This window comes from Typha angustifolia, chromosome 9 (genome assembly GCF_048772165.1).
Source record: "Typha angustifolia cultivar Huaian chromosome 9, ASM4877216v1, whole genome shotgun sequence".
Lineage (NCBI taxonomy): Eukaryota > Viridiplantae > Streptophyta > Magnoliopsida > Poales > Typhaceae > Typha > Typha angustifolia.
Window position 1 is genome coordinate 6,545,447 of NC_133247.1, and position 14,069 is coordinate 6,559,515.

Below are 14,069 nucleotides of genomic sequence, written 5' to 3' on the forward strand. Positions count from 1 at the left end.
CTTCTAGAGTTGCTGATTGTTTCCCAGATGTTATAAAATTTTGAATTTACGAAATAATATCTGAGATTGTAAGTAGCACGAGTATATGATTTGCTGGAATCACAATTCACAAGGAATATTTTGGAAGTATTGTATCTTTGATTCATATAACTTTTGAGCCATTCTCACAAATGGCAACATAAATCGAAAAATGAAGAATTAATCTACTAGTTCATATTCTTCAAATGTAAGAGGTGAAATATTCACCGTGCTTTGTTTTCTTTTTGTTTGAGAAAAGTAGGCACGGCCCAGTTAAAATATTAGCAAAGAGCAATTTACAGGAGGAGCTAGAGTGAGGGAGAGAGAAGGGAGAAGTCCTCAAAGGAGATAGAAGAAAATGGAAGAAAGTAACCCATCCATAACCGGCAAATCTCATAAAGAGATTTGAAGGGCTAGTAGATATTTTGTCTTCGCGCAAGAAAATCCTTTCAATGTACTTCTAAAGGAGCCTCCAATGAATCTTCACCAAGATCAATAATCTTAGATTGAGGCTAAATGATTTGTTGCTCCTAGGAATGGCAAGAAAGAGTTCCAAAAGTGCAAGGTGAATGAACACCCAAAAAGAGTCAGTGAAGTGACTCCATCTCACCATCATAAAGCTAACAGACCATTGAACCCTTCGGGAGCAAAGATGTCAGTCATATGGATTTTGTTAAAGTTGGTGTATGTTACAAACGAGATCTGGATCGATCCGAATATAAAAAAATTATGAAAATTTAGTTGATGATAGCTTCTTGAGTTAGGGTTCTAATAGTTTTAATTTCACATAAATGAAAGAATAAAAATATATAAATAAAAGAGTGGAGCAAAGTCAAAACTGGACGCGGTCGTCGAAGGGTGTTGGACGGCAAAGGATGGTGGCGGACGGCCGTAAGGTAGGGTGACTTGTGGAGGTGATGGTGGCTATGGCTTAGAGGTAGAATTAGGGTTTCTAACTTAGATTTACTCCTAAAAAAATAAAGGGCTATGATTAACTTACTTATACTTCTTAATAAGTGGTATTAGAGCCACCATTGCTCGAACACCATGCCAACAACCAGATCCATGGCATCGAGACCGGTACAATCTCCCCTTTTAGCTAAGGTTCAATTTATTCCGATTTTCAAATTTGGACAGGAGCTGACACGAAACTTTGGAAACAGATCCCGAAAGGTTCCACCGTCGTATCGACGTGAGATTTTAATATGCTGTATCCCCAAAAAAGAGCTTTCCAATAAATTAAGTTTCAAACGAATCGAATATAGGGATCTCGAGGTATCGTCCGATTAGTGGACGAACGTTCTGGGATCCGTCTTAGGATCTGCAGATGGAGGCACGAGATCCTAGATGATGGTAGATGGTGGTGAACTGGTGCTAATGCGGTGGCACCGGTGAACAAGTGGTGGTGGAAGGGTTATGGGTGATGGAAGGGTTAGGGCAAGTGTTGAAGATTGGAAGAAGAAGGAGGAGTGGGTTGCCCCTAAGGAACTAGGGTGATTGGCTGGTCGAGGGAGGTTAGAAGTGGCGTCGCCGGGAATCGAGAGAACGGGAGAGAAGAAGACGAAGGAGACAAGGCAAAAACTCAATTCATCAATAATAATTCCATGGTTGTCATCCACACCTTTAGAGGCTAACCAAACAATTCAAAATTGGTAATTATTAACCCTAAACAGTACATTTCCATCGACTGCGTTCGAACGCACCCGATCGCGTTCGAACGTAGATATTTCACACTTCTCTGGATTTGCGAATGCGATGCAGTTGTTCGCTTCGCGTTCGTAGGCACGTTTGAACACACATTTCACACTCTCTAGATGTGCGAACCTGATGTAGCTCTATTCACAAGTGCGTTCGAGCGCACTCCACCCGCGTTCGAACACGACATATAAAAAACTTATTTTTTTAGAATTAAACACTAAAACAAGAGACAAAGACATCCCTAAAGTGTATCCATACTCGAGACGACATCGGTGAAGTCCAAATCGTATCAATCCACCACGCATCTGTAACCTTGTCCTCAAGGTTTGAAATTAGGAAAGCGATCTTTGAACTTTGACTCAAGCTTCTCCATGATTTGATCCTCTGCATTGGTTCCCCACATATTTGAAAATAGAGGAAGGGTTGGTGCTGAAAAGGAGGCGAGCTTACTTGTGTCTGGTTGGCACGAAAGGGCATCGGTTGCTTGGTTCTCGATCCCCTTTTTGTGGACTAGTTCGTAGTCATACCCAAGGAGTTTCGTGACCCACCGTTGCTATGCTAGGGTGTGCACACATTGCTCCATAAAGTAGGGTAAGCTACGCTAGTCCATGTGGATAGTAAACCATTGGCCAATTAAGTAGGGTCGCCATTTGGTGACAACGTGTAGAATTGCTAGCATTTCGCGCTCGTAGGCGGATAGTTGTCGCGACCGGTTTGACAATGCCTTACTCATATATGCCACGATTATGCCCTTTTACATCAAAACCGCTCCAATGTCCTCACCCGAAGCGTCGCATTCCACCACAAAGAGCTTGCTGAAATCCTACAGTGCTAGAACCGGTGCGGTAGACATGGTTATCTTCAATGCTTTTAAGGCCTCCGTCGCCTTGCCCATCCATTGAAACCCTCCTTTTTGAGTAAGGAGGTCAGCGGGGTAGCAATCTTGCTGTAGTTGGCAATGAATCGCCGGTAGTACCCCGTCAACCCAAGGAATCCCTTCAATTCTCGATGATTAGTGGGAATCGGCTAGTCCATCATATTCTTGATATTACTTGGATCGGCTTCCACTCCTCTCACTGAGATTATATGTCCCAAGTGCTCCACTCGCAGCTATCCCCAAAGGCACTTGCTCATCTTGACTTTTAACTGGTTTTGTCGCAAGATATTTAACACCTCACACACATGTTGCAAGTGCTCGCTCCAATTCCCGCTATATACTAGAATATCGTAAAAAAAGATGAGCACGTATCGACGCAAGAGCGAGCGGAAAAGGTCATTCATCAGCCCTTAGAAGGTGGCCGGTGCATTAGTGAGCCCAAACGGCATGACTCGGAAATCATAGTGGCCATCATGAGTTCGGAACACCGTTTTGTGCACATCTTTCGGATCGACCTGGATTTGATAATACCCCACTCTTAAGTCAAGTTTGTTGAAGTAAGCCGACCCTATGAGTTCATCGAGCAACTCCTCGATCACCGGTATTGGACAGCGGTCTTTGACAGCGATTGCATTCAAGGCTCGGTAGTCAACGCAAAATCGCCAACTCTCGTCTTTCTTTTGAACCACTAGCACTGGCGATGAGTAGGCACTTCTACTCGGTTGAATAATCCCTTGCTTGAGCATTTCCACCACCAATTTGCTAATCTCTTCCTTTTGGATATGCAGGTACCGATAGGATCGAATATTTGTTCGTTCAACCCCGGAATGATCTAAATGCAATAGTCATGCCGACAGGTCAGTGGCAGTCCTCAGGGTTCCTCGAAGAGATCCTTGAATTCCTACAGCAACTCTTGCATGTTAGTGGCAATTTTCCTTGGTGGTGGATGTTTTAGTTTAGCAATAACCATTTACAATAGTAGAGCTCGGTCCCCTGCACAAGGAAGGCCCAAAAGTGGTTGCAACGTCGACCCTTGCCGCGGTTGGTCTCCATCCAACAACACCCTTCGACCATTCCTCCGAAATGTCAGTATGAGGTTTGAAAAATTAAATGTTACGGACCCCAAGCTTTAAAGCCATTGGGTCCCCAAGACAATATCGGCACCTTACAAGGCCAACGGATAAAGATCCAATGTGAAAGTTTGGCCTTGCACCTTCAATTCCACACCTCCACAAATAAAATCTGTCCTCAATGTGGTGCCATCTCCAATCGTCACATCGAACCCTTCCGTGGGTTTTGACTTGAGCTCAACTTCCTAAGAAGCCTCTTGTCAATGAAGTTGTGAGTGGCCCCAGTGTCAATTAAGAATCTCACTGTGGTTTTCTTGACTTCATCGTTCACCCGCAAAGTCTTTGGAGCAACTGTCCATTAAAAGGCATGGAGGAAGATTTCAGCTATCATATCCTCCACGGGTTATTCCTCAGCTATTCCTCCTTGTTGTCCAGTCCCTCCTTCATCTTCAGCTACAAACTCATCCTCCACATCCTCCAACCCATCTATTAGCATCACTGATCCCATCGGTTTAACGCAGCGATGTTCGGGTACAAATTTCTCATCACAACGAAAGCATAGGCCTTTGGCTCTTCGTTCCTCCACTTGAGCAGGTGTGAGTGATCTTCCCGGATCTTTACGTGCGTACTTCATATCTTGGGATGGTTTCACGGGTGCTCGAGGAGGCACCATTGCAGCAGCGGTTCTTGGTACTCCGATAATATTTTCTGCCGCTATGGTTGGTTGAGCTTGATTGCGGCTTTCTTGACTCTAGTTCTGTTTCAGATGTAACTTCATGGCTTGATATTTGTCTTCCATGAGCACTGCATCTTCAAAGGCCTCCTTTAAGGTTCTAGGCCTTAAAGCCCTCCTTTAAGGTTCTAGACCTTAAAGCCCTCACGTCAGCTTGTATGTCTCCCCATAGCCCGGAGATGAAGGTGCTGCGAAGTTGCTGATCCGTCCATGGGGGTTGGCATCGACTACTTATCCTTTCAAATTCTTCTTGATATGCCCCAATTGTGGTCTTTTGCACTGTCTTTGAGATGAGAGCATCGAAGTCTTCATACCCTGACGTTTCAAATTGTTGCGCAATATCGGCGTAAAAGTCAGCCTAAGTTTCGATAGCCTCATTGGCATTGGCTGCTCGAAACCAATGAAGAGCCGCATCTTCAAAGTAGAAGCTTGCAAGCGTCACCTTATATTCTTCCGCCATACCCTGGTATGTGAAGAATTGCTCCGCCTTATACAACCAATCGATCGGATCGCCACCTTTAAACTTGGGGAATTCGAGACACACAATTTGCCCACGGATGCTGTTGTCTTGATCCGGATCATGTCCAAGTCCTTGTCTAGCCGGAGGAGGATGCACTATAAATGGTTGATGATCCCTCATTCGATGTTGATTAACTCGCCATGGTTCCGGGTCGTATTGCTCCACCCACGGATCTAGATCTCCAAGGTGATCTCCATAGTAGTGCGCTCGTCAGATGGGCTCACCTGCAATTAGGCCTGGTGGAACCATCCTTGCTTGTCTCTGCCCATAAGGTGGTGGCAGCAATGGCTCTTGTGGTTGCAAATTCTGAACCGATGGCGGCAAGTTCATGGGAGTGGACTCACGTCATGGGGTCGATGGTGCATTTCCATTCGCTACTCGCTTGTAATTTCCGCATCATCTCCATCATCATATGGTTGTTGATGACCATTTGTTCAAAAAGAGACCCCAACACGGCTTGAACACTAGGTTCTTCCATATACTGATTTGATCAGACGGTTTCGCGGGTGGAAGTCCCCGCAACCGTTCCCCTCCTCTATTGGGAGAATCTCTTTTTCCTCATCTCGCCGTGCAGCCATGGCTCTGGTTGTCATCATAGGAAGGGCGTGTCCGAGGAACGGTGGCTTTGATACCAGATTGGTACGATCTCTCCTTTTGGCCAAGGTTCGATCTATTCTGATTTTCAGATCTGGACAGGATCTAACAGAAACTTTAGAAATAGATCTCAAAAGGTTTTGCCGTTGGATCAACGTGAGATTTTAATATGTTGTAGCCCCAGAAAAGAGCTTTCCAACAAATCAAGTTTCAAGTGAATCGGATGTAGAGATCTTGAGATATCGTCCAATTAGTGGACGAATATTAGGGGGTCTATCTTAGGATCCGTGGATGGAGGCATAAGATCCTAGATGATGGTGGATGGTGGTGCACCGACGTTAATGGGGTGGCACCGGTGAACAAATGATGGTGGAAGGGTTATGAGTGATGGAAGGGTTAGGGTAAGTATTGCATAGATTGGAAGAAGGGGGAGGAGTGGGCTGCGCCCCTAAGGGACTATGGTGATTGGCCTGTCGAGGGAGGTTAGAAGCGGCGTCGCTGAGGATCGAGAGAACGGGAGAGAAGAAGACGAAGGTGACAAGGCAAAAACTCAATTCATCAATAATAATTCTATGGTTGCCATCCAGACCTTTAGAGGCTATTCAAACAATTCAAAAATGGTAATTATTAACCCTAGATAGTATATTTTCATCGACCATGTTCGAACGTGCCCGATCGCGTTTGAACACACATATTTTGCACTTATCTGGATTTGCGAATGCGATGCAGGTGTTCACAAGCGCGTTCGAACGTGGAGTTCGAACGCATATTTCATATTCTCTGGATATACGAACATGATGTAGACGTTCACAAGTGCGTTCAAACACACTCCACCTGCGTTCGAACGCGACATACAGAAAACTTATTTTTTTAAATTAAACACTAAAACAAGAGAAAAAGACATCTCTAAAGTGTATCCATGCTCGAGACAACATCGGTGAAGTCTAAATCGTATCAGAGACCCAATGAAGGCACCTTTGTCGAAGGAGAGGCCATATATATGGTCAGATCTGAGATGAACCCAAACTCATTGGTTAGAAATTCTCCAATGACTTCTTCCATCAACTCAGATTTAATCAAGATGTTCACGGACATGATGGAGATGCAGCAAGCCATGCAAGTGTCGATGTAAATGATGATTCAGGTCCTCTTGGGCGCACCAAGGAGTACGGCGACAATCGAGCTTCCTGCTCGCACTCGAATTGCACCACTGATAAAACCACCTCTACGTCAAAGGACACCGCCTCCACCATTCCGTGCTAGAATAGAGGAAGACCATGAGGACTTCATGGGTGGCCAAGCCAGGGGATCCTTGCTGCCTACGCTACTAGAAAGGCATAATGTACCATCGCCGACTTTTCACCGCAACTGAGCATCGGATTTGCCTCACCATGATGACGATGATGAATGGGCGAATTATGGAGAAATAGTGACTCCTCAATATCATCCTAGGGATGCTAGACTAAACCCAAGAGAAGGAAGGCCCAACCGATATGAGGAAGAAGAACACAGGGTCCGTGTGAGGATAGTTCGCCTCAACTTTCTACCTTTCAATGGAGGCGATCCGCTCGATTAGGTCTATCAATTGGAGCAATTCTTCTAGTACTAGTGAACACCCAATGCATAAAAGGTGTTGCTAGAATCCTTCCATCTCAAAGACACCGCCACCGATGGTACCAATCCACAAACCGAGCTCAGCCCTATCGGACGTGGGAGGATTTCACCGATGCTATTTGCATTTAGTTTGGATTCTCCAGTTATGAAGATTTCCAAGCTGCTCTCACCAAGCTAACCAAAAAGGACTATGGTGAGATCATATCAAGAGGAGTTCGAGCGTGATAACAATCAAGTTTGGTGCTGGTCGGATTCCCAACTCAAGAGCACATTCATTAGTGGCCTTCGGCGAGACATTCAAGCCGAAGTGAAGGTTGCTCCTCCAACTACATTGCTTGAGGCTTTTGCCACAATTTAATTGATGGAAGAGAAGCTTAGGGAGCTTCAATTAGTAGCAAAAGGGGGCTGGAGCACTATGAAGGTTAGAGGAGTGCCTCAGCAAACCCTGACCACACCTCATATGCCGCAGCTCCACCGAGGACAACATGTGCAAGACTGCTTCCATGGCAAAAACCATAGGTGAGGGGACCTCCTCGAGCTACCATGAGAAGATTTACCCAAGCCTAAGTCGAAGAAAAAAGAGCTCAAGGGTTGTGCTTTTATTGTGATGAACGATTCACTCCTAGGCCCAAATGTGCCCAACTGGCAACCACGGTGATGGTGTTGGATGAAGCGGAGGATGTGGAAGAAGATGAAGTAGCGAAGGATGAATTAGAGGACTTGGTGGAAGACTAAGAGGCCTTAGAGAGCAACGAGGAGGTCCATGTTAAGATCTTCATGTATATCTACACTGGCGCTAATGCACTGAGGAAGCTTCGGGTCAACGGCATCATGAAGAATCAAATATGAGGATCCTCATGACACCAGGAGCACCCACAACTTCATGGATGAATGTCTAGTAAAGAAGATAGGAATGGCTATAGATGCTACCTCTGTATTTAATGTAGCACTTGGAGACGGCATGACACTCCGGATGAACAACATATGCTGAGAGGTTCTTTTGAAGATTCAAGGGGCAATTCCTTCACCTTGGAACAACATATGCTGACATTGTATTGGGGACCTAATGGATGCAAAGTTTGTGCCCAGTAATATTCGAATTTTTAGAAATGTGGAAGGATTTTAAGCGAAGTGGCGAACGAATTTGGTTAGACAAATGTGCCCAACTTCAGCCGATGGTGGGGCTGCTAAGGGCTGGCAGCCATGGCCTTCTAATGCAACTAATCAAGAGCCAAGTGGACCGTATAAATGAAGAAGAAGTACCTGCTGATCTGTCCAGCTTGTTGAAGGAATTCAACAAGGTGTTTGAAGAACCATGTAGAATGTTGTCGGCTCGACCCCAAGACCACCACATTGAGATTACTCTCGAAGCCGAGCCGGCTAATGTATGACTCTACCAGTACCCATTTGTGTAAAAGGAGGAGATCACAAGGCTTTTCAAGGAGATGCTGGACAATGAAATCATCCAACCAATCCGGAGCTCGTACTCATCACTGATGCTCCTAGTGTGGAAGAAAAATGGTACATGGTAATTTTGAGTGGACTACCGTGCACTCAATGCCATCATAGTGAAGAATAGGTATCATATTCTTGTCATTGAAGAACTTTTGGATGAGCTTTCACGGGCCTCTTACTTCAACAAATTAAACTTGCGAGCCGGCTATCACTAAATCTGAGTGAGACCCCAGGATGTGCACAAGACCGCATTTTGCACACATGACGGGCATTATGAGTTCGAGGTCATGCCTTTTGAACTCACTAATGCCCTCTCGACCTTTCAAGGGTTGATGAACGTCTTTAGGATGTTATTGAGGTGGTATGTGCTTGTCTTCATTGACAACATCCTTATGTACAACTGCCGTTCATGGAAGGAGCATCTTGTCCACCTCCACGAAATGTTGCGGATTTTGAAAGACAATAGGCTGAAGGTGAAGGAGTCCAAGTATTTATAGGGCCAGCCTAGAGTGGTGTATCTCGGCCATATCATATCAGTGGCGGGAGTGGAAGCCAATCACTTCAAGGTGCAAAATATGGTGCAATGGCAGATTCCAAAGACACCAAAAGAATTACGGGGCTCTCTTAGATTGACGGGCTATTATTCAATTTTTGCCAACTATGGCAAGATCACCGCCCCTGACATCATTACTGAAAAAGGGGGAATTCTAGTGGATCGAGGTAGCAACAAAGACATTTGAAGAATTGAAGAAGGCAATGACCACAGCGCTGGTCTTAGCGCTACCTGATTTCACCAAATCTTTTGTGGAGGAATGAGACTCGTCAGGGGTTGGAATTGGGGTTGTCCTCATGTAAGAAAGGAGGCTAGTAGCATATATGAGCAATGCATTGTTGATATAGAACCAGATGATGTTTACATATGAGCAAGAGATGCTAACCATTGTCTATTCCATCACCAAATGGAGGCCATATCTCATCAGGCGGCGATTCGTTATGCATATTGACTAGCAAAGTCTTCTCTACTTCCTTAGACATCTGATTCACACTCTAGCATAGCAGCGATGGATGACAAAGTTGCTGGGCTATGACTACGAATTGGTGTACATGAAGGGAATTGAGAATTAGGTCGCCGATACACTATCGCGACAACCTGACTCGGCTGATCTAGCCATGATTTTGATCCTAATTTTTTCCCTTTCTTTCAAAGATTATAGTTGCATGTTTAGAAGATCCAAAGATAAAGGAACTCATGAAGAAAGCAGAGGAAGAACTAGCAAGCTATCCCGAGTTAGAAGTGAAGGACGGTCTACTACTAGACCGAGGGCGAGTGTGGGTACCGGCCAAACCCGAACTGCGGGTGACTTTGATTTGGCACTTCCACAACACTCCTATGACGGGCCATGAAGGAATATCCAGGACCTATAAGAAGTTAACATAAAATTGTGTATACGCAGGAGTGAGAAAAGAAGAGTTATCCTATGTTCGATCTTGTGAAATATGTTAACGCACCAAGGCAAACTCGACGAAACCAATGGGGATGCTGCAATCCCTACCTATTTCGGACCATAATTTGGGAAGATGTGGCGATGGATTTCATTGAAGGACTTCCCCATGTCAGAGGACACATAGTTATAATGGTGGTGGTCGACCGGTTGACGAAGAGTGCACACTTTTTAGCTCTAGCACACCCATACATCGCAAAGAAGGTAGCAGAAATTTTTGTAAAGGAAATAGCCCAGTTGCATGGCATGCTGAGGTCTATAGTTTCAAATTGTGATCCGGTCTTTATGAGTCACTTTTGGCATAAATACTTCAAACAACAAAGTACTGAACTCAAAATGAGCTCGTGTATCATCCACAAACCGACAGGCAATCCGAAGTGGTTAATCACTGCCTTCAGCAATACTTGCGGCTTCGCCGGAGAGCAACCCAAGAGATGGCTAGCTTACCTACACTAGGCGGAATACTCATACAATAGGGCTCACCACACCACTATTGGGATGACACCCTTTGAGGAGGTCTATGGACGCATGTCCCCCACATTGCAATCCTATGATCGACCGAGCGCACTAGACCATTCCGACATAGATGAGGTGCTAGCGAAACTAGATGAAGTGCTCAAGTAGCACAAGATTCATCTAGCAACGGCACAGATCTAAATAAAGCAAGTGTATGATCACAAACACCAAGATAGAAGCTATGAATTTGGCGATTAGGTTTATGTTTGACTCCAACCATATTAGCAAATCTCGGTGCAACCCATTCAGAACCAAAAGTTAGCTCATCACTTCTTTGGTCCATTTCAGATTCTTGAGAAGGTGGGAGGGGTCGCATATCAGCTGGACTTGCCTAAGTCTTCCATGTATCTAGCTTGAGAGCTCGGGTTGGTCCAATTAAGCAGGTTGTGGTAGAACTACCCGAGCCCAAACTGGAGGCAATTGAGCCCACTCTAGAGAAGGTCCTAGCTCGAAGTGTTGGTGAGCTAGGTCGGTCAAACACAGGAACAAGCCACATGGGAACCCGAGGTAACATTGATGGACCGTTACCCTAGATTTGCACTTTAAGGACAAAGTGAGCAGAAGCATGGTGGAGTGATGTGATTCATACCACACTAAGTCATCTCATGCATGGATATGAACTATGGACCCTTTTCTTATTTTGGTTTCTTAGTTTTCTTTAAAAAATAAGAATTTTGGCTGTCATGTTCGAATATGGGTAGGTCGTGTTCGACCGCCCCATTCGAATGCTTACATACATTCGCACATACAGAGAACGCAAATTGTTCGTTTGAACGTGTAGAGGTCGTGTTCGAACACCCCTGTTCGAACGCCTGTATTTGTTCGCACTTATAGATAATGCGAATTGTATGTTCGAATGCACTCGACCTCAATCGAACACACTCATCGAGAATGGACTGTTTCTCAGTTTATAATTTGTTAGTTTTATTTGTTAGGTTAGCCTCTTAATATATGGAAGGCAACCTATTTTGGAGAATCAATAAATATTCTGTTTTCTTTCCTTCTTCCTTTATTCTAACTCTTCCCCCTCCTCGCTTAAATCCTACCTGTGTGCCACCTCGGTGCTAGTTACTCCTCCCTTTTGACTATTGGGTCCAACCTCCTCCTTGGGATCTCAACCACCTTCTCCTCCCTCTTGCTTCAACCAATAGCACCACGTGCCACCAATCCATCACCACAATCACCACTATCATCACCATCACTCGTCCTCTCCACCTCCACTGTAACATTGCCTATTTTTAGGCCTAGCTGTAGTTAGAATCTGCAAAGGGCGTGAAAACAAAAAATGTAGGTTAGGAATATTTTCCTCCAACTGTGTGGATTGTTTTCCCTACATCAGAGTTTGATCAAAAAGCTGAGGCTCAGTCTATAACATTGTCTTATGAGCTTACATAAGAGATTAATATAAATCAATTAAAAGATAAATAGACTTGATCCATCGAGTTCAATATCCTCATAATACAATCTGATTTGGCCTAGTTTGCATTAATCCACCACGCTTCAAAGACTATGTTTTTGATCTACCTAGTAGATTCATTGTGGAGATTCAGTTCTAAGAGTCCTTTAAATCAAATAGTCAAGATTTTGTTGACAAATATTTTTTTATAAAATCATTCAAGTTAGATAGTTAGATCAGTATAGTATGTGATTATTAGAGTAGCTAGCGGAAGCGTGGAATATAGATTTATTTCTAATGATTGTGAGCAAAATAGATTAATTGCTTTTTATGATGATAATATGGATACATTGATCTATTATAATTTAGCAGTTTGAATTTAGATTTATTATTGAGATAAATAAAAATCAGATGGCTATTTTTGGATTGGTGTTATAGTATTCCATTGGAGATCTAGTAATTTCTATAAAGTGATCAAGATTTGATTTTATGTTTGAAGATAATTGAAATTATTTTTGGATTGATACTTCATATATTCATCTAATTGAATTATATTTGAGGACTTGAATTTTATATTTGGATTAAAAAAATGAGTTTTCACTATGATAATTCGGAGATACTTGAGCTTATGTTTGGATTATTATATTTTGGAATTTTATCGTATTAACAGTGATTATACACATTAGGATTATAGAATAAGAAAATTATACAAATTGGAAAGAACGATACTTGAATGAGAATATTATATAGATAAAATTCCTAATATTATCATGATTTTGAGATTGAGGATTAATTTGAAAACGGTTAGTAATGTGAATGTGCAAAAGGAAGTGATTATATTTAACCTTTTGATTTAGTATGGTATTGAACAATTTTTGTGTAGACTTGTGAATACCTAGATGCGTTAAATAATAGAATAACACAAATATCCTTAAAGATACTATTTATAGAATTGTGAAAAATATTTAGATGATCCAATCTTTATTTAGAAATATAAATTATATTGGTCATATAATATCAATAATTTTGAAGAAGCACAAGTGAGATTTTTAGTCTATATTGATTACTTGATAAAGTATACTATTACTTATTTGGATGTTGATATGAATTTTGTTGTGAACAAAATAATTCATTACTGATGTTATGACTAAAATAATTTTCTATGATACGAGGATGACATGATTTATGTTTAAACATCAATCGTGATATATAGAAAGAGATAGTATGAATATTATTGATCTTATTAGTGGATCTAAAATTTCCTTTTCTCTATATACCTTTGATAAATTATATAGGTGATCAATTTATGATTAAAATATTGAGAATTATGCAAGAAATCTCTAGAGTAACTAAATCAACAAGTTGTAGAAATGTGTGCATCAAGTGTACAAAATATTTGCACTCAGAAAACAAGACATATTGTACTATTAAACTAGCATATTGCACCTCTTATGTAAACTCTGTGCATTCTATCAAGAAAATGTCAGCATTTGATATACAAAATAATGCGCATCTATATGATTTATACATTTTCATATTAGTCAAAATGTGTATTATATCATAGAAATATGTGTATCTAGTGTACAATATATGTGCATTTAGAACAAAATATATTGTATAATTAATAGCTGAATAAGTCTTTGCCACTTCAGGTAGAATATAACTTGCAAAACAAATTATGAACTTATGAAGTAAATCCAATAAGATTGTCTCAAAAACTGAAAAACACTTTTAAATGAATTCCAACCCAAAATAATGGACATTAGTAAAATTAGAAGAGATTGTCTTAAAGGAACATAAAATAGTACTAATCAATTAAAAAAATAGAGATATTTGGCCTGATAAGAGTACGAAGAATATTGAAGAATCTAGATATAAGTATAGCACAAGAGATTCATTCATATTTAAAATTATTTCCTGTACAAAATAATTTCTAAGTGACTATGAAGTGCATTTACTTTGGGAGCTTTTCCTTTTGTAATGCACACCTCATCTTTTAGTGGGATTCAATTCTAATAATTTGGACATGATTATATAATACTATTTCTCATGGAAATAGGAGTAAATAACTTGATT